We start from the raw sequence: 22,034 nt of genomic DNA, 5'->3' as shown, positions 1-22,034 counted from the left end.
CTGGCACTTCCTTTGGGCCTTGGTTTTTATTTTTTCTGTGAAAGTGAGGACGAGGTACCTTCTTACCACATAGTATAGTTGGGAGGATTAAATAGATAAATAGATAGTGCATGTAAAAGCATAGGGCACTGGCCGGGTAAATAGGAACTTCCTTTTCTCCCTCCCTCCCGCCCTTCCTTCCTTCCCAGCTCACAGGGCTGTTGTAAAAATCAAATGAGACAATGCCGTGATAGAGCACAGAAAACTACAGCCCTGTGTGACGGCCGCATCACTCACTCATTCAGTGGTTGTTGGTGGACGGAGGGCCCATCGCGCGCTGGCCCCGTGGGCACACTTCACGCTGAATTCGCAGCCCCTACCGTGGTGCCTATGTTGACTTAACAGGTGCTCAGTGTAAATGTTTACTGAGAGAATGGGTGGGTGGGTTCTGGGGAGGTTGTAGCCTCTGCAGCTGTCAGTGCTTCTGGAAGCCACAGGAAGGCTCCACCTGTGGGAGAACCTGGGCAGGGGAGGTGGGAGCGGGAGGGGTGGGGGAGGGGAGGGGAAGGGGAGGGGAGGGGAGGGTGGGGAGGGGAGGAGAAGGGAGGGGGAGGAGAAGGGAGGGGGAGGAGAAGGGAGGGGGAGGAGAAGGGGAGGGGGAGGGGGAGGGGGAGGGGGGAGGAGAGGGGAGGGGAGGGGAGGGGAGGGGAGGGAGAGGGGGAGGGGAGGGGAGGGAGAGGGGAGGGAGAGGGGAGGGGAGGGGGAGGGGGAGGGGGAAGGGGAGGGCGAGGCCCCCATTGCGAGGCTGCACCGTTCTGGAGCCCAGGCCTGTGAGCTCCCTCCCACCTGTGTCCCCAGACCCCGGCAGCGGTTTGGTGGGGGCACAATCCGCAGGGCTGCTCACCCTCCCCGCTCAAAGCGGGGTGGGCTCTTCTGAGGGCAGATCCCATCCCCCATTCTCGAAACATTTCTGCGCGAATAGACGCCTCAGGCGTCGGCTGTTTGTCTTTGGAAATGAGTAAAAGGCATCGCCCAGATTTGTTTCTAAAATGGGCCTGGAAAATGTTCAGGGAAAGATTTATTTTTGCAACCGGGCTTCTGCCAGGCACAGATTGTATATCTTCTGTGAAAACGTCCTGGCTGATGAGAGGAGAGAGCTGAGAAGCAAGGCTGGTGTTGAGGTCCACGGCCGTGTCTGGACAGGGCTGGGCGCCCGGCCCATGGAGGCCGGTTCGGGCTGCACAGGGCTTGGCCTGAGCACTTCCCTCCCATAGAGGAGCCCCCTCTGACTGCAGGCAATGGGGCCACCCCGCTACACCCACAGCTGCCCCGACAGCTCTTGTGCAACGTCCAGTGGAGACCGGATTGCGGGGCACCTGATCCCATTTCAAACGCACCAGGAGAGCCTCTGTGTCAGGAGCCCGCGGACCCCGGCGTCTGCGGCCGAGCTCCGGGACGCCCACCGTCTCCCACGGGAGCCGGCCGCTAGGTCCGCACGAGGCTCTTCCGGGGTAGGAGGGAGCCAGCCGCAGAGCAGAAGGCGGTACCTCAGGGGCCTCGAACCCTCAAGGGCTCCATCAAAAACCACGAGGGTGGGCTTCCCTGGTGGCACAGTGGTTGAGAGTCCGCCTGCCAATGCAGGGGACACGGGTTCGTGCCCCGGTCCGGGAAGATCCCACATGCTGCGGAGCGGCTGGGCCCGTGAGCCGTGGCCGCTGAGCCTGTGCGTCCAGAGCCTGTGCTCCGCAACGGGAGAGGCCACAACAGTGAGAGGCCCGCGTACCGAAAAAACAAACAAAAAACCACGAGGGCGGCCAAACTGAGTTCACTCACCTCCTAGTAGCTCATGATAAAAACTACCAGGTATGGGGAGGCCCGGGAAGAACAGCCGGCAGAGCGCCCACCCCACCCTACCGTCCCCTGGGCCCCGGCCTCCTCTCCAGCTCTTCCGGGTACCTGGCTACAGGGGTACATACGCTTTGCCCAGGTTCTTGCCCACATTTGGGGAGCCCCACGTGCGTGCCTTTGGCATCTCCTCTGTTCTTCAAGATCTGGACCCCATAATCCATGGACCCTCGGGCTTCCCAGGGACTGTAGCCGCTTCACACTGTCCCCACCCCCGGCCCGCGGCTGTCCTCGCTGTCCATGGGCAGCCCCAATAACCTCTGCCTCCCTGCCTGCCTCCCAACCATGTGTGTCCTCCTTGGGTTTCCACACACAGTCCTGCTTCCCACCCACCCTGCACTCTGGGAAGGCAGCAAGGGGGCCTGTAAGCTGTTTTCAAGATTTCAAAAAGCCCAAAGGAAATCATACATTTACCTCAGTGAGGTTCCCAGACTAAATAAAACATTAAGTTTATTTGCTTTGGGCTGGAGTCATATCAACTCTGTGTGGTAACAGTGGTTATCTTGACTGATCCGAAGCACTAATTGGCAGCAATATGTCTTTGATGAATAAAACTCAAAGGACAAATTATTATTCAATAAATGTAGTTTGCTGGGTAGATAAAAGCTTTCGAAACATGGAATCCCTTGAGGAAAGAACTAAAAAGGATCTTTTGTGGTGAAAGGGGTGGGGACCTCCGATCTACACGAATGTCATACTTGCATTAAAGCACAGCACACACATTTTCCCATAGGCCTTTGATGCCAGATTTCTCATAAGCGAATTTGACTTCACAGCATTTCTACAAATAATACATTGTTCATGCCAGCTTTTCCCAAAGTGTGGTTCACCAAACCCTGCTGATAGGTGTTCCTTGGGAGTTCATAGGAAAGGGTCCATGATCAAAAAGGTTTTGGGAAAAACTAGTTAAACAATGTTAAACCATTTATTATGGAATTTTTCAGAGCTCTCAATAGGTGACACGAACTGAGAATCTCCACGAGGGATGCAGTGTGCACCATTCCTGGCAGTTGGTCAGGGATCCATTTTTTTTTTGAGGCACATTCTCAAGTTAAGTGTTCCACAGAGCACACTTTGGAACCCATGAGTTTATGATGACAAAGATGACCCAAGAGCCCCCTGACAGCCATGAGGGTGGACAAAAATAAAGAGGAGAAAGATGGATGAAGAGACAGTGGAGGGTAGAAGGTGAGGCGCCAGCGCCAGAGCGGGAGGGACGGACATACCAGCAATGGCAGCACTTCTGGAATCATCTCTCTGGTCCCTCTGCAGAATGGAGATGGAAGACAGGTACGAAACAGGGGTCGCTGACAGGCTGTGTTATCCCAGGGCCCTGGATTCAGAGGAATAGCTCAAGTGACTTGGGGAATTTTGCTTAATTGCTTAATTTGACTTCCAGCCCTCATCGTGTTTTCTCCTGTGAAAATAGCAGGAAGCGGGGAGTTTATGAGAAGTGTGTCAACAGCCTTCAGTGAAACCCGCTTAATAGGATCCTTCCTGACTCCTCATCTCTGCAGGCCCTCCGAGTTCCCTCTTCCTTCCTCCGGCACCTACGGGTAGACCCACACAAAGCCGCCTCTAGGCTTGCCCCAGAACAAATGACATGATTCTCAGTGTGCAGTTACAGTGTGGCTCTGACACATGTCCAGATGCAACATGAAAATCAGGTGACATCCGGATGTTTTCCCAAGTGTGAAGACTCTAGAACAACTCAGAGAAGGCCAGTATGGAAAAGGAGAAGTGGTCTTGTGAACGCTTCTCCAGGAAAATGCACAGACGTGTGGCTAAATCTGCTTTCTGCAGCTCCTTTGCAAAGAGAGTAAATGGAACACCTAATCAGGAGCGAGGAGACAGTGCCTTGCAGGCAGCTGAGTGGGGAAGGAAGAGGGAGAGAAGGAAAAAGGAAAAGGATGCACTTTTAGCTCCTACAATATGCCAGGTCCTTCCACCCATGTTCTTTTATCTCATCCCCAGAGATTCCCAGTGAAGTAGATTTATTACCTCCATTTTACAAATGAGAAAACCAAGGCTCAGAAGATCCATGGATAATTAATTAATGATCTGTAGCCCAAAGTCCCACAAGCTCCCCCTATGCTCTGCTGCCTCTAGGAATTCAGAAGACCTGACTTGGTTTAAGGAAAGTGATTGCCCAGTCAAGAATTCAAAAAGACTCTGGAAGACACAGCTGAGAAACTGTGAGGAGGGCAGTTTCAGGAGGAAGCCGAGAGGTTCATTCCTGTTTCTTGCCCCCACCCCCCCGTGTTAGGGGCAGAGAGTGTGAGGCAGTGACAAACCAGCAAGAAACCCAGGCTGACCCCTAAGGAGCTGGCCAGAGATGAGACCACTGGCCATCTGGGCTGTGATGCTTGAACCAGCACAGGCTCAACAGCAAGAACGTGGTAGCTGAATTCCTAAACCTGTGATTGGAAATGACTGAAAAGCTTCATCAGAATCTAGAAATGATTTCCGTTTGTGCTTTCTAATTGTGTAGAACTTTGAACTTTGCATGCAAATTTCAAATCTCTTTTCTCTTTTTACTCATGTTAACAGTCCTGGGAGGTGAGGGGTGGATAAGCAAGTTATTAGTGTTTCCACTTGACAGATAAGGAAAGTAGGGCTCAGAGAAGTAGGGGGAAAGGCATCCTTTATGTCTGACAACTGGTGAATGACAATTCATTACTTTTCTACACTTCTTGATACAGTACAATATCTAATCTAGAAACACCCCTAAGATGAGCCATTCAGTGACTTGAATTGCAGTTAACATCTGTGGCAGAACGAGCACCCGAACTTGAGTTTCCTGGCACCAAGAGTCAGAGTACCCCTTCCTGCCATCCCATTTCTAGATTCAACATAAGAAGTCACCTTCCACAGATTTCCAAGGCTTTACACTCCAAAATGGCATCCAGTCTCTGGAAATACTTTCCGGTGTACTGAGGGATGGTCACCAAAAGTCACACTGACCAGGGTATGGTGACTTCATGCCCAAGCTATCTGCAACCCAGGAGGTGTCTGGAATTTACCGGGCGGTCTTCTGGAACCACAAGCAGATGACTGTTTAGTAAATTAGCCACCAGTGTTAATGGGAAATTTAACACCAGTGCTTCTTCCCAGTGACCTCATTTGTTGAGTCAGACTTAATTCTATCACAACCCTCTGAGCTCAAGGATCCAAGTCACTGGATGGCGTGCTTCTGAGGCATTCTCAGACTGGGTACTACACTTGATCGCCTTAAGGGACGGGGAAAAAAATTCTATCATTCAACAGTTGCTGGGTTTCAATGACATATCTGTTTGGCTGCCCTGCCCCCTGCCTTTTTTTTTTTTCTTTTACACAGTGAACTTAGCCAGGTACTTTGGAATGCAGACATTAATTCATCATTAATTTTCAGATAATGTTGTCATCAAATATTGGTAAGGTTGAGTGATGCTGAAATATTATTCTGAGAAGAGCATTCTAAAATCTCTGCTAGGGACGAGCAGCCAATTTAGGGCAGTTGTTGAACTTAGGGGCGCTGTGCTTTCTGCTTGTTACTGACACGGCTTCCATGCTGTGGGAATAGAAATGGGCTGATTATAAAATTCATTATTATGTTCCCCTGGTGACAGAGACAATGGGCATTTTAAGACAGGAGAATAGAGAGCTTTAGAGTTATCAAGTCACTGGTTAGGATAAGAAAAAGAAACAAGAAGGTCAGTTAAAATAAATAAGCCCTTTGGAGCCCACATCAGGCAAACAATTCTTTTTAATTAAGGAAGAAATTTAAAGCACGACAGAAGAGAAAGGGGGCTTAAAGACAATTTCTGTCAGTGTGAGGTATTTTCAGAAAAGAATTAGGGCAACTAAGGATTATTATTTTCTTAAGCTTTTGATTGAAATCTCAGACTTTTATCCGTTCTGCAGTTAGAAAATGAAGAGGCGAATGGCTCAACCTCCCTCTGGAAGTAACCTGTAGCTGCTGAAATTCTTGGGGCAAAGTCAGTGGGAAGGAGGGAGCTGTTCAGCCAGCACACTGAGTAATCCTACTTCCTCCTCCTTAGCTTCATGTCTTGGCCACATGGCACATCACATAATTTTTTTTTTCTGGCCTTGCCACGTGTCTTGTGGATCTTAGTTCCCCGATCAGGGATTGAACCCAGGCCCTTGGCAGTGAAAGCACCGAGTCCTGACCACTGGATCGCCAGGGAATTCCCAACATCAAATAACTTTTGACTCTGCACTTTCCCTCTAGAATTTTCTCCATCAAGGTTGCCCTCTCCCAGGGGGTTAACTCAAGCCTTCACCCCTGCAGGCATGAGTTTCGGGGACCGCTGTCTAAGGGACAGGGCTCTTGTCTCTCTGGCAGCAGAGTGAACTCCTCAGAGCAAAGACCATTCCTTGTCTTTACCAACAAACCCGCACATAGTGGGTGCCGGACTTGGCTCTCGAACCATACAGGTAGTTTAGCTTCCTGCCAGGTAAAAAGACCTCACTAAAGTCTCCAGCATTAAAAAAAATGAAAAATCTCTTTCTATTCTACCACTGGGGAAAAAATCTTGGCTGTGTAGGAGTGCTCTCTTAAGTCCCTACCGTGGAGTGTTACACAGCATTGAAAAGAATAAGATCTCTATCTGCTCATGCAGAGGGATTTTCTTGGTGTATTTATTGTTCAGGGAGCAAAACAAGTGGCAGAGAATTGTACACTGTGTGAGGCAACTTTTGTAAAACAAACAGTGACAGAAAAGGAGTGACACCCTTTACGTGTGGATTTGTTTGAATGCACAAGGAGAAAAGGGCAAGTTTTTAATAACTGTTACCTTGGGTTACAGGCATAGGTAAAGGGACCGAGGGACGTAAGAAAACACGTTTTGGGGAAAGCACTTATAAACAAAGACAAGAAATGTACGTATTAGGGTAGTCATTACAAGTGTTCATACAGGGGTTAAAACGAAAAACAAAAACAACTTGGAGTTCAACCCTGGAGTTTCATTTTAGCAGATGCAAACCACTCTATATAAGATAAACAACAAGGTCCCACTGTAGAGCACGGGCAGCTATAGTCAGTATCCTGTGATAAACCATAATGGAGAAGAATAAGAAAAAGAGTGCATATATAGGTGTATAACTGAGTCACTCTGCTGCACACCAGAAACTAACACAGCATTGTAAATCCAACTTTACTTCAATTAAAAAAAATAAAAAAGACAAAAGAGAGGGCTTCTCTGGTGGCACAGTGGTTGAGAGTCCGCCTGCGGATGCGGGGGACACGGGTTCGTGCCCCAGTCCGGGAGGATCCCACGTGCTGCGGAGCGGCTGGGCCCGTGAGCCATGGCCGCTGAGCCTGTGCGTCCGGAGCCTGTGCTCCGCAACGGGAGAGGCTACAACAGTGAGAGGCCCGCATACCGAAAAAAAAAAAAAAAAAGACAAAAGAGAGTCATTGTGGTACAACCACACATTGCAATTCCTCCTGCACATAGATGAACACAGAGAGAAGCGGGGGCAGAGCCCTCGGGTGGTGGTGAGACAGATTTTCCCCTCCTCCGCCTGCTCCTCTCCCCTCCCCCCAACCCTCCTTCTGCTCTTCCTCCCCTCCCTCACCTCCTCCAGGAAACTTGGCTGGGCTGTGGTATGGCTTGCTCTTTGCCCAGGGTCTGTCACACCACCAGAGAGCTGGTGAGCCTCCAGAGAGGGCAGGTCTGGGTCTCCCTCCTGCTTCTACCTCTCCCAGGATCTGGTGAGATAAGTGACTTACCCAAGGTCACAAAATCTGCCACCCACCAAAACAGGCCTAGCCCCCAGGTCCCCCAACTCCAAGTGTGTTCTTTCTCTCCTGCATCAAGTGGCTGGAGGAAACGAATGTGGACAGATTTTTGGGCTGCTCTGACATCCCTGCCCAGGGAATCCAAGTGAGCTGAGGGCCGGGTATGTCTGTCTGATACAAGGGAAGGCGCCCACCAGCTCCCACCATCCCGGGGGAGCCGGTTACAGGCAGCTCACTGTGTCAGCGAGTCTTCACTTTGCTGCCCGAAGGAGCCCCCGATCCAGAGGCAGGTAAAAGCCCCGCTGGCACCCGCGTCGGCCTGGGGATCACTTTTAGTGCCCGCACTCTTGCCAAATGTGCTGTTTTCTGCCTTTACCATACGCTGGGCCGCCTGGGGCCGGCGCCTAGGCTCTGCGGGCCTGGGTGCTCCCTGCCTCTGGGCCTCCCTCGCATCCCCACCTCCAAGCACCTCTCCAGCCCACCCTGGCCTCTGCGGGCGAGCGCTCCAAGGGGCTGCGGGGGCCCAGCGGAAGCACAGCCTCCAGGCCCACGCAGGCGCGGAGTGCCGGGAGATGCCGGCCTGGTCTGGGGTGGGGGCCTGTGCCCACATCCGATCCCTGCCCCCCAACACCCCATCGTTGCCCATGTTCTCATCTCAGAATGTCACCATTTCCGTCTGCTTGCATAAGCCAGGAACTCGGGGCTCCACCTTAACACCTCCTTCGCCTTCATCTCCAGGGGAACTAATTGCCGAATCCTGTCCATTTCATCTCCTAAACATCCCTGGCGCTCTTCCCTGCCCAACGTGCTCTCCTCTCCTGGCTGGACCACTGCAGGGTCTCCTACTGGGCGCCTTCTTCCCTTTTGCCTCCCTCCAGACTAACCGAATGGGGATGTCTGGAGGTGAGGCCAGGGTATGGGTCCTTCTCAAACTTCTCCATGCTTCTTACACATCTGGGGCTACAAACCACCACTCCAGGCCACTCTGCACAGCAGCCAAGATAATTGTTCTGAAACACCTATTTGATCTCTCACTCCCCTCTTTACAACCCCTCACAGGCTTCCCAGATGGCTCCTCTGATCAAGACAACACTCCCTCCACAGCTCACTCATCCAGGCTCACCACTGCCACCCCGATGTCTCTGGAAGTCCTCCCCTCACCCTGGCCTTCCTCCAGCCCTTCTCATCCTCCACACTCCCTTTGGCCAGAATCAGCACATGGTCTTCCCCTCCTGGGGCATCTCCTTCCGCATCCCACTCTCACAAGCTCTCGGGGAACTCTTCTCTCTTCCTTCTTCACACTTCCCTGTTTGCAGTTATACATTCCTAAGCATGACTATTTGATTAATGTCTCCCTTTCCCCACCACGAAGGCAGAACTATGTCCGAATTTGTCATTGTCACAGCACACGCTCATCATTCAGGAATATTCAGTGGATTGAGTGACTAGATAATTACAACACGCATGCAGGTGAAGGCAGTGATGGTAGATACACAACTGGGAAGATCACAACCCCAAACTGAAGGAGGAGGCATCTTATTGAGAGACAAAGGACTCACTGGACTTTTTCTGGCCAGGGCACTGGGGCAGGAGGAGGCTGCTCTGCATAGCAGGTGCGAACAAGGCTGTGGAACAGGTAATCCATAGGAAGTAGCAAATGGGAGATAGGACTGGAAAGATGAGCTGTGACCAGATCACACAGAGCCTTGAGCCACAGGCTAAGGGGTGTGGGCTTGATGCTGTGGGCCACAGGGAATCCTTGAACACTAAGTTTAGCGTGGAGAGGCCTTCACTAGTATTTCCAGCACGAGGGCGGTATACAAGCATGTCATCGCGGGAAGAGATCTGAGCTCATGCAAGCCCAGCCCTTTCATTTAGGAGGTGAGAAAGTTGAGGCCCAGAGAGGGAAAGTAATGTCCTCAAGGGCACACAGCTGACTCCCAGTGCAGTGCTTTTTCAAAAGGAAAAGAAGGATCATCTCAATTACATCAGTCTAATTTCAGCCCCTTATTAATTTTTTACATTGCTTCCACCGATCAACCTCCTTTTCTTTGCCAATTATTAGACAATATATTTGTTCATAAAAGTATTCCTCCTGGCTAGGGACTTCCCTGTTGGTGCAGTGGTTAAGAATATGCCTGCCAATGCAGGGGATGCAGGTTCGATCCCTGGTCCGGGAAGATCCCACATGCCGTGGAGCAACTAAGCCCATGAGCCACAACTACTGAGCCTGCACTCTAGAACCCGCGAGCCACAGCTACTGAAGCCTATGTGCCTAGAGCCTGTGCTCTGCAACAAGAGAAGACACCGCAATGAGAAGCTTGCGCACCACAATGAAGAGTAGCCCCCGCTCACCGCAACTAGAGAAAGCCTGAGCGCAGCAACGAAGACCCAACACAGCCAAAAATAAATAAATGTATTAAAAAAAAAAAAGTATTCCTCCTGGCTCCTGCTCTGTTGACCATAGCTGCTTAGACGGCCTGGCTTCTGGGACTAACTCTGCCACTTACATACAGTGGTGCCTTGGGTCATTCCCTCCCCTCTTGTGGACCTTTAGTTTCTAGCTTGCACTGTTAACTGCAGACTTCCCAGAGAGAGTCAATATAGGGAAAGTCCTCTGCTAGGCCAGTCACAATGGAGATGAATGTTCAAAGGCCCTGTGGCACCCTCAAGCTGATAACTTTGTCCAGCAGCTAGGCCCAGAAATGGCCATGAAGACACTTTCCAAGACCTGACAATAATTCCCTGGTGAGCCTAGCTGGGCCTTTCTAACATTATTTTTGACACCGCCCTCAGATGTTTTGAAGAGGCAAATGGAGGTGTCAGGCATGAGCGAGAACTCTGTGTGTAGAGTGAGGCTCTGAGGGAGCTGCTGGGGAGCCCGGAGGCTACACAAGGATCTAAAAAGGAAGAGAAAACTACACAAACTGCAGCTGGTCATCATTCCTCTTCTAAACCCTATGACATCATATCTCCCCAAGGACTGACTCTGTTCCTCCTTAAAGAACTGGTGAATCATTCTTTTTTTCTAAAAACAGTTCCTTCTACAAATGAAGGAATCCCCATGGCAACGATTTTATGTCATCGGACCCCTAAGAAGGAAGTGGAGTGGGAGCTCTTTGCCTCTGCCTAGGATCTGAGGCCTCTCGTTTACATAAGTCTGAGAGACAAAGAAATTGGCCTTATCTTCAGCCTTCGGCTGAGGTAGAAGCTAAGAGGAGTCTCCGAAAGAAAACAATAAGCAGGGCTATCAGAGCGGTCCACAAGCATCTGAGGAAGACGCGGAAAGCGCAGAGGAGGGTGCGCTGTTCTGCAGTCTTCGGGGGGAGAGCCCAGACCATCTGCTATCCTGGGGGCGGCTGGGCGGGGGCTGCCGCCCTGGCCTCTTCCCAAGCTGTGCTGGGGAGACCGCCTTCCCTTCTCCTTCCTCCACCCCACACCCCACCCCTTTTTTCCCTGTGCCAGAAAGAATCCCCTTCCCTCTCGACAGAATGGGCAAAGAATGAAAAGAACCACCTCTGGTAGGACTTGGCCTGTAACACTCCTCTTACAGAGAACAAGCGGGGCTCGGTGCCCTCCTGCAGGCCAGCAGGGATGAGTGGAGCGCGTGTGAGCGATCCCGCTGCAGTGGTGACTGCCTGGAAGCATCCAGCTCTCTGCAGAGTAGTCTCTCTCTTTCCCATACCCACAGGGCATTCTGCTGGAATGCCTCGGACCCATTTGCAGCTGCAGGGACTTCTGCGGGGCCCCTATCCTTGTGTAGGCTCAGGGCTCACCAGCAGCTCCCTCAAAGCCTCATTCTACACACAGAGTTCTCGCTCATGCCTGACACCTCCATTTGCCTCTTCAAAACATCTGAGGGCAAGTGGCCAAGGTGGGGTTCACCTCCTGACTCAGGGACCGTCAGCACCTCCACCCAGCCCCAGGCCCACCCTGGACCTCCAAGGCACAGAGAGACAAAAGGCCTGGGGAGCAGAAGGGCTGAGTCTCACCCAGCTGGAGACCACGGTGCTTTCTCCATTGGCTAGGGGGCCTCTCCTGCCTCCTGAGCCCTGGGATGCTTCTGTCTCTGTCTCTTTCTCTCCTGTTTGGCTCAGAGCCTTAATCTTCACACCACCCACCTCAGTGTCCCATTCAGGCCCGCCCTACTTACCATGTCCAGGACTCCAGAACTTTCTCCTCACCTGGGAACTGTCACCAGCCTTCACTTTATGACTTCGCATTAGGAACAGTGAAACAAAATGACCTGGTGATAGGCTGTTTGGGACATGGGCCTCCCTGGCCCCCTCCTGCAGGCTTCCCGGTCACAGCGCCACCGCCTGCCACCTTAGCCAGTGCCAGCTGCTTCCCTCTCCCTCAGGACAGAGCCTCACCCACGGCCAGGTGGTCTACCTGGGGGGCTGGCTTTGCCCGTCCTGGGGTCTCTGGGGAGGGGAGGAAGGGGAGTAGGAGGGGGGGAAACGTGACCATCCCCAAGAGAGGGATAAAAGCCAGCAGCTCCCTCTACCTCTTTCCTGCCAGGAGCCCCCAGGCAGCAGACCCTAGACGCTCTGGGTCGACGGCCCTGCCCAGGCACGCAGGGCAGGCGGGCAGGTGGGTTTGGCTTCTTGCCAGTTCTTCTAAATGCGAATCACGTGTGCTTGGGCTTTGGCATCTGTTCCTGCGTTTGTTCCTCGTGGCCCACTGCTCACCATCCTAAAGAAAAAGAGACACGAGACACCCTTACTCACCGTTGCCTCCACTTCAGGCTCTAAGGTCGCTGCCCTTCCTCCTCCCGTTATCTGACGTTTCCCCACAGGAAAGAGACTGAGAAGACGAGATCCTGTCCTCAAGTCCCAGCAACTATTGCCGGGAAAAGGATAAACCCCTCAGGCAGGGTGTCTTCCTTCGGCTGAGGCTGCCTTTGTTTCTGGGTTGGGGGTTTAATGGTAAAGGTTTTCAACTGGTAAATGTCCTTTGGGTGAAGCTTGCCCCAGATTACAATATAAATAGTTGTTCGTATGTCACCCCAAATCCCATGGAGACGGGACTCTTCCCTCAGGCTGAGCACAGCTCTCTGGCAGTAGAACGCCCCTCCCCCGCTACAAGTCGTTTGAAGGCCCTCTCCCCACCCCCCCTTCACAGCGCCTTAGGGGCCCCAGCGATTAACCCCATGCCTGGCAGAGTGGGGTTAGCACGGACCTGATGGGCCCAGGCAGCCTGGGGGGAGGAGCGGGGCGGGTCCTAGCTGCACTAGTGGGGGCAGATCCCGGCCCTGCCTGCTTCCCACCTGGCTAGGCTCGCCCTGAGCTTCCTCCTCAGTAGGACAGGACTAGTACTGCCCGCCTCAGGGACTGCTCTGAGGATCACAGACTGTGTATATAAAATTAGAACAACAAATGACAATTTGACAAATCCTTCCCGTAAAGGTTTTTCTAGAGAAGCTCTTAGGTGTGGAGTTGAAAGGAAGAGATGTCCAAGGAAGAGATTCTTCAGTCAACAGACTTTTGAGCAACTTTGTGCTAGATGCTGGGGCACCTAGGGGTGCCTGGGAACAGGGGAACAACGACGGAGGGGCAGGGAAGGAGGTGAGCTGAAATGAGTGGGCACAAGCTGGACAGGCAGAATCCAGAGGGGCCAGATGAGCCGCCAGGGTTGTGGCCGCCCAGCCAGCATCTTTCGCGACCCGGGCACTAGGAAGTCATGGAGAGCAGCATCTTTTCTGCCCTCTGGTGGGGACGGAGTTGGGGCAGAAGGGCCATGCGGAGGACGCGGGCTCAGCCCCTGTGTCTGCCAGAACGGTGGCTCTGACTTCAAGGCAAGGAGGGAAAAGATTTAGAGGGAAAAGATTTCCCATTAGCCTTGGGAGATAGAAAGGGGACCTGAGCAAAGGGCTGGAGCTGGTTCCCTGGAGCGGAGAGGAGTGAGAGCAGGCAGCACGCCCAGAAACATCTCAGTGTGGCCTGAACAAGGCAAGACTGGATTGAGAGCACCCTGGCATGGCAGGAGAGCGGTGGACAAGCTTGCAGTGGTGCTGTCAGGCCCAGAAGGGCTGGCAGGCTTTGGACTTGCTGTTGAGCAGAAGCCTCTTCTGGGATGTAAGTTCATGCCCTTCCACACAGTGAGCCTGGAGGGCTTTTCCTGCTTCCAAATGAAATGAAGTCATATCTTCGACAATCAAGAACTTCCACATTGATCCTAAGTTCCTTTTTAAAAAGATGCTACAATTCAAATGTCCATCAATGCCTGAATGGATACATCAAATATGGTGTATCCATACAATGGTGTATTACTCAGCCATTAAAAGGAATGAAGTACTGACATATGCTGTGACACGGATGAATCTTGGAAATCTTAGTGAAATCAACCTGACACAAAAGTTCACATACTATATGATTCCATTTATAGGAAATGTCCAGGATAGGTAAATCCACAGAGACAGAAAGCAGACTGGCGCTTGCCCAGGGCTGGGGGGAGGGGGAAAGGTAGTGACCACGGAATGGGTAGGGGTTTTCCTTCGTGGGGATGAAAACGTTTTGAAACTTGTTAAGGGTGGTAGTTGTACAACCCTGTGAATGTAACAAATGCCACTGGACTGTACACTTCAAAGTGGTTCATTCTGTGATTTTATGTTATGTGAAATTTGCCTCCATTTTTTAAAAAATTGCAGATGAAAGAAGAGAAATGAAATGTTGTCATGGATGCTCTGATGCTGTCAGGGCCCACCTCAGGGAGTGACACCTGACTTACTCCCCTCCCTGCCTGCTGGGATGCTGCCACAGACAGGCCTGGGTTGTCAGCCCCCGCAGGGCATGCCCCCCCGTTACACCCAGCCTTCCAGGGGCCCCACCAATGCCTAACTTGCACGGGGGTATAAAGTTCTGACCCTCTCTGCCCCTTTACTCCTCTGAGCGCCCAGCTTCAGAGTGCCCAAAGGTCTGCTGAGACACACCCCAGCTCGACTCCTCCCTCTGCCCATGCCTGCCCCCTTCCCAGATGCACATCCCAAGAATTCCCGCTAACATGCCCCCACCCCCCACCAGCCCTCTCCCTCCAGAGCCAACCTCCTCTTTGGGTTGGCTTCTTGGGGACCCACTGCAGCAGACTCCTGTACGGGAAAGCGTTACCTAGCCACGCAAACCAGCAGGGCGACAGTCTGGACCACTCGGTGACCCGAGGCCAGACCATACCCTTTGTGGTCATGTAGGACAAGACTGTGTGAGTCTAGGTGCCGCTGGTGTTTCTGGTTTTGTTTTGTTTTGTTTTGTTTTTTGCGGTGCGCGGGCCTCTCACTGTTGCGGTCTCTGCCGTTGCGGAGCACAGGCTCCGGACGCGCAGGCTCAGCGGCCATGGCTCACGGGCCCAGCCGCTCCGCGGCATGTGGGATCTTCCCGGACCAGGGCACGAACCCGTGTCCCCTGCATCGGCAGGCGGACTCTCAACCACTGCACCACCAGGGAAGCCCGGTGTTTCTGTTTCTATCATCTGAGGAGCAGGATTGCAGAGCAGGCCTGTCTTGGCATTTTGGTTTCACAGTTGCTTTGGGACCCCTGCCAGGACAGGGCCCCTGACTGGGAGAACTTTGGAAAGACATTCACCCAACCATCCTGATCCCCCAGGTTACTTGTTTCCAAAGCTTTTAAAAATAGAAGTGTGAAAACCACATAATTGCCAGAAGCCTTGGGGTTCTGCGCTTCTGCGGCCACGGTCCTGTTGGAACGCAGCCTTGGGATGCAGGAACAAGTCCCTGTTCCCCTGCCTGTGACTCAGATGGCGCAGGCACACTTGGAACGTCGTCGGGTGCCAGGCCACGAGGCCCGACGGGGCAGCGGTCACCGGGCAAGCCGAGCCTGCCCTGTAATCACTCAGGGCGGTGGAGGTACCGGAGCAGCCTTCTGCCACCCTGGCCTCTCCTTCAAACCCTGGGCTGTGAGCAAAAGGGATTCTTGCCCAGTAAAGGAGGTGGAGATGGGAGATGGGGAGTCTGGGAACTCAGGCAGGTCATGAAGTCACATCCTTAAAATTTCTGCCACTTATTTTCAAAAAGAAAATATCAGAACTGCCTATTTCACCAGGTCCAAGCAGTTTTCTTTAACAAGTATTTTAAGAGCCTGGAATAAAGCAGGATAACGTATCAAGAATTTACTTAAATGCGGCAACTTGAAATGTGTGATATTTTGCAGAATCAGGGCTGAGGTTTACTTTGGTGGAAATGATGAGGGCGGAGTGGGCTGAGCGAATGATGGTGTATAAAAGATATCACCGCAGTGGAGAACGAGCAGGCTTTTCCAGAACGAAAAAGTGTTCCATTTCCATGCAGTAACTGATAAGCTAGTGATAAACCATTTCCCCTTCTTCATTAACGATCCCAAAGGAGTTTTCCTGCCTGAGATTTAACTTGCCTGAACTTCTACAAGCCCCCTGGGGCAATAAAACCATTTAGTTTAAAAGGTGTAATTCAGATTTCATTTTACTAATTTGCTGAGACCTCCCCCACTTAAGTGAGATAGTTAAGTAGTTGGTAAAACACTACACCAATTATTTAAAATATTAATACATTGGTGATTTTGAAAATAATGTAGAATAACATGTGATGTTAATTTGGATAAGTGGTTGGGTCAGTTTTGTGCATGAAATGCAATTCCAGCACCAGGCCCTTTGCCCGTGGCCATAGATTTGGAGGCTCACACTATGGGATGTTGCCCAAGTCACTACTAGCACACACGGATATCGTGCCCAGCTCCTTGTCAAGGATAAACTGTAGTGTCTGCCAGGAGGATGGTGGAGACCAAACATGCTGTTTGCCTCCCCGGCACCATCCCTCTGGGGGTTTGGACCTGATTCGCTTCTGGGGGGGATCGGGAAGGTGTGCAGCCTGATTTAAAACCAAACCTTGAGCCCTTTTAAAGAACAATAAAACATATTTTACTTGAAAAAAAATTATTTTTTGCTCCTTTTTGCAGGCCACTGGGGATATATTTCCTGGACTTGTGATTTGGAGGTCGCCTTTTTCTTCCTCTTTTCATGGTTCCTACTGGAAGCATCCAGGCTGAGCTGACATTTTCACACCTTGAAAATGACTTTCCCATTGTCCTATAGTTCTAATTAGGGATGTGTACTCAGGTTTCTCCTTGGTTTTGAAAAATGCTTTAAAAAAATCAGAAAGCCTCTGATTTGAGGAAAAACTGAGAAGTTTTCTTGGTGACTTTTGAGAAAAATAGGCTCTTCCACTGCTAGAGAGTAGTGTCAGGACATGTGACCTGTGCAGCCACACGGGGCCCGGTGCCCAGAAGGGCCCTACACTTGGTTTAATACTCAGCTGTCACCTGGACAAACCTTGAGGACATTATGCTCAGTGGAAGAAGCCAGTCACAAAAGGTCAAATACTGCATGATTCCACTTATATGAGGCGCATAGAGGAGTCAAATTCACAGAGACAGAAAATAGAATGGTGGCTGTCAGGCGCTGGGAGGACAGGTAATGGGGAGCTATTGTTTAAGGGAAACAGTTTCCATTTGGAAAGATGGAAGAGTTCTGAAGATGGATGATGGTGATAGTTGCACGGCAGTGTGAATGTACTTAATGCCACTGAATTGTATACTCAAAAAGGGTTATAATGGCAAATTTTATGTTATACAGATGTTACCACGGTAAAAACAAAATAGAATTCTGCGGCTGCTGCCTTGAAATTGTTATTTTTTTAACAAGGGGTCCTACATTTTCGTTTTGCACTGGGCCTTGTAAATTACCTGGCCAACTGAGCAGTGTTTCAGGAACTTTAATGGATACAAGTCTCCTGGGATCAGAAGATACAGGTTCTGAGTCATTCTCTGGGGCGAGGCCCAAGATTCTGCCTTTCCAAGAAGCTCCCAGGGGCTGCTGATGCCGTGGTTTGTGGACCACACTTTGTAGCGAGGATATAGAGCAGTGAGACCTGGTTCAGGTCCTAGAAAAGTTCCGGGCATAGTTCCTAAGGAACTTAGTCATTTTGAGAAGGGCATGACTTTCTTGGTCCTTTGGGCAGCCACAGGATACACTGAAATTTGAACAAAACCTTCTGCGGCTCCCCCTACATTAAGCAGTAAACTCACTAAGTCTGTCCTCTGGGGTTCCTTTTCTAGCTGGGTTAATGGTGTCTCTGTTACACTTCCAACTCAAATATGCTTCTTTTCCTGCCTCTGGCACAACAGAGAACTGGCCCCAAAGGTGAGTCACGATGCCACGTCGGCCTCAGCAAACCTGCAGCTCCTTGCATCTTCTGCAGGCCCCCAACCCTCACAGACCAGGCCTTCGTAAGCATCCATGGCCCTGGGGCTTGGCTTGGACTAGGTGCCTCTTGCTCTACTCTATCACCCTCTCCAGCTCTAGGGACACTGAAGCCACTCTCTGGTGCTTTGTTTCCCTAGACCCCCTGATTAGCATAGTCTGTGCCCTTCAAACCCTGAGTCAGAGTTGGACTAGCAACTTTTTTCTTCCTACTTCAAGATTTCATGACTCATTGAAATCGTAAGGGTTTGCATGCTAGTATAATGGAGGGCATCTGTGGGGAATCTCCATAATTGATCCCTGCCCCACTCCTGCTGTCGAGACCACGAAGAACCCAGGCTGGTGTCAAGTTACCAGTAGGTGCCATGGCAAGAGCACTGGACATCAGGACCTCCAGAGATGGCAAGAGTCTCCAGCAGAACCGCAGTTGGGAGGAGCCCCAGCTGAGCCTAACCCTGGGTTCTGGGCATAGCTACGTCTGATGAATTTGTGGGCTGGCAGCCCCTGGGACCCGTAGCATTTACCATTTGTGTGAGGTTAGCAAGGAAGCAAGAAGACGTGTGTTTGGGTGAAGGTGCCTGGGAGCAGAGATGCGAGAAGCAGCGAGTGAAAGAACAGTGTAAGAACAGTTCCTGTCCCTCGGAACTAAGTCTCTGTGGGGCGTAGAGCACAAGTAGAGGGTGGCTCCCTCTGGATTCAAACCCTACGTGCAGGGTAGCTCGGGGGATATTGTTATTCTGCACAAGTGACTCCGGGCTGAGTGGCGATCAGGATGGGATTTAATGTTCCTCCAAAGCCTGGTCAGCATCTGGGGGCCTAAGCAGAGAGGTCTCCTTTGAAGGCGATGACACAGCTGTAATAACGTCTCCCTCCCTCGTCTCCCTCCCTCGTCTCCCTGTCTCGCGGTGCCAGCAAAAATGTGGGCTGGTGAAGGGAGGCCAGAGAGGATCACTGCCAAAATGGGTAAAATTAAAAGGTGAGCCTCCAGCTCTTTCTTATTTTGCTAGCAGGAGAATTGCTGGGCTCGGAACAGAGACCTGGAACTGCAATAAGGAAGAGCAGCATTTTATCTCAGAAAAGATAGGTTTAATTTGCATTTGGCTTTGGAATAGAATAATTCTCTTCTGAAAAGATTAATCTTCCCCACTTTCCTCCTCTTTAGCTTTCTGAATGAACTTGACTCCTTGAATGTGCCCCAGCCAGATGGGTGGAGTCAGGAAAATGGGCGTGAGGGTGGGGGTCATGGGGGAGATCGGTTAGACGTTAGCATCTTTCCAAGAATGTTCCACCCAAGCACAGGATAGGTGTAGACTGGGTCTGTGCAAGGTCCCCCCTAGCAAAAAGAATCCCCTAGGAGGTTCTTCATAAACTCAATTCATGAATTTCGAGCCGTCGCCTTTGAATTACTGGAACAAGGATCAAACTCTTTGGTTAAAAAGACAGGTCATTGGGGCTTCCCTGGTGGCGCAGTGGTTGAGAGTCCGCCTGCCGATGCAGGGGACGCGGGTTCATGCCCCGGGCCGGGAAGATCCCACATGCCACGGAGCAGCTGGGCCCGTGAGCCATGGCTGCTGGGCCTGCGCATCCGGAGCCTGTGCTCCGCAACGGGAGAGGCCACAACAGTGAGAGGCCCGCGTACCGCAAAAAAAAAAAAAAAAAAAAAAAAAGACAGGTCATGTCTGGGCCGAGGCACCGTGGACTAGGAAGGCCAAGGGAAGGGGGTGATGCTGGTCGTTATGATAAGCCTGGCAGAAGAAGAGTATCCATAAATTTAGACCAAGAGGCACTAAATCCTTCCAAGTGATGATAATTATTGTACAAGCATCGAGAGGCAGTCTTCTCAACGGTTGGCTGAGCAGACCCTCCCATGGAAAGCCCGCTTCTCCCCTAGGCAAAGTGTCCCCTTTTGGCCTTGATGCCAGGTGGGCCTCAGTAGCGCTTTGCCTGTTCACAGGCATGGTTCCCATCACCCTGGCCCACAGCCCTCAAAACTCTCTGTCTTGCCTGTGACTTCTCAGACTGTCATCCTTCACAAGCTCATGTTCTGTAGCTCTGGCAACCGGTTCTGTGCGTGGAAGTAGAGATGGTGGTTGGTGTTACGGGCTGAATTGTGTCCCCCATAAGTTCCTATGTTGGAGCCCTAACTGCCAGTCCCTCAGAGTGTGACTGTTTGGAGATTGGGCCTTTAAAGAGGTAATGAAGCTAAAATGAGGTCATTAGGGCAGGTCCTAATTAACGACTGGGGTCCCTGTAAGAAGAGAGGAAGACACAACCCAGGGAAGACCAGGTGAGAACACTGGGGCAGCTTGGCCATCTACAAGCCAAGGAGCAGAGCCTCAGAAGAAACAACCCACCACACCTGGCTTTCAGACTTCTAGCCTCCAGAGCTGTGGAAGAATACACTTCTGTTTTTCAGCCTTGCAGCCTGTGGTACTTCGTTCTGGCAGCCCTGGCAAACTAACACAGCGGGGGAAGTAATGAAATAGATACAGAAGAGGTTTCCAGAACCCCTGAGAAGGCCGAGGCTGAGGACACGTAGGACGGGTTGGCCTGTAGGAAGAAGACAGGCCACTGGGGGGTAGAAGTGGGGGTCATCTGACACCTGAGGGCAGATGTGGGAACGGGAGGAGGACCAGCCTGGAAGGCAAAACAGGGATTCCAGGGCCATAAGTAGAGGGGAGGGCCGACGGAGGGACATGCCTGCCCTCTCCACCCACCAACATCTTGATGTACTGTCCCTCCGTTCCAACGGGGCTGGATCTACGACTCCAGGAACATGAGGGAACAGCCAAAAGTACATGAGACCCATTTCCTAAGACGTGAAACACAAGCCAAGGTTCTGTTTGTTCTCTGACAATGTAAACATCACACATTTTTATTAAGAGAGAAAATAAAAAGCCAAGAATCCACACGAGGCTCTCTAGAGAGAATCTCGTCACCGCCACGACCGAGGAATCTGGCCTTCACCGGCGTCTTAGCCCCGCTGACCGTCAGACGGTTGCCCAGACAGACAGCCACGTCCAGGGGCTGCATTAGGACTTGGGTGAGGGCCCTTTTCACTCTCTAAATAACATTCAAAGTTATATTTTACGACTGTGTTGGTATAAAGATGAAGATGTTAACATTGTATACTAAAACGTTTTCTTCAGCCTAAAAGTTTATTTCTGCCTTCTGATTCTACAAGAAATGGAAATATTCCCATGGGCCCCTATGGTACAGGGGGCCTCCTGGACCTCATGGGGGAGTGGGCCCTGGTCCTGGTGTGAGCCGTCCTACAGCCCAGAGGCCACACAGGCTGGGCAGGAGGGTGGGGGTCCCTGGGAGATGGAAAAGCAGACTTGGCTCTGAGCAGAATGGGGGCAGGGAGCAAGGCCAGCAAGTCACTGGCCCCTGCTTGGCCCCCGGGGAAGGGGAGCGGGTAGGACCTGCAGGGATGGCACCTTTTTTTTAAAAAAATAAATTTATTTTATGTTATTTATCTATTTTTGGCTGCGTTGGGTCTTCGTTGCCGTGCCAGCTTTCTCTAGTTGCGGCGAGCGGGGGCTACTCCTTGTTGCGGTGCGCGGGCTTCTCGTTGCGGTGGCTTCTCTTGCTGTGGAGCGTGGGCTCTAGGCACGTGGCCTTCAGTAGTTGTGGCATGAGGGCTCAGTAGTTGTGGCTCGCGGGCTTAGTTGTTCCCTGACGTGTAGGATCTTCCTGGACCAGGGCTCGAACCCGTGTCCCCTGCATTGGCAGGCGGATTCTTAACCACTGAGCCACCAGGGAAGCCCAGGGATGGCGTCTTGATGCTGCCTTGCTTGCCCTCCTCACCCAGGGGTCTCAGATGTCCCTTCACCAGGGGCCAGAGCTGGCACGGAGCCTGGGGTCTGGCTGAAAGCTGGGTCAGGTGGCCTGGGGTGGGGTGCGGGGGATGCCCCATGGTTGTAGCCTGGCAGGCATGCCCTGCATCTTATCCAGCTTCCTCCACAATCCCCAGCAGAGTGCTGGCCTGTGGATGCCTGAAGTTCTTTTTGATTAATTGTTTGCCACTGTTTGCAGCCCGTGTGACGTGAACCTAATCATCCCCCTAACTGAACCCTCTGCCCAATGGTCATAGCAATTTCTAGCGGCAGGGGGCGCTCCAGCGCTGGTCGTGAAAGGTCGGCCGGGCCAGGTGCTCGAGCCT

This window comes from Leucopleurus acutus (assembly GCF_964270905.1).
Source record: "Leucopleurus acutus genome assembly, chromosome: 1".
Lineage (NCBI taxonomy): Eukaryota > Metazoa > Chordata > Mammalia > Artiodactyla > Delphinidae > Leucopleurus > Leucopleurus acutus.
The sequence above is the reverse complement of the archived record's forward strand: the minus strand, read 5'-3'. Positions refer to the sequence as shown.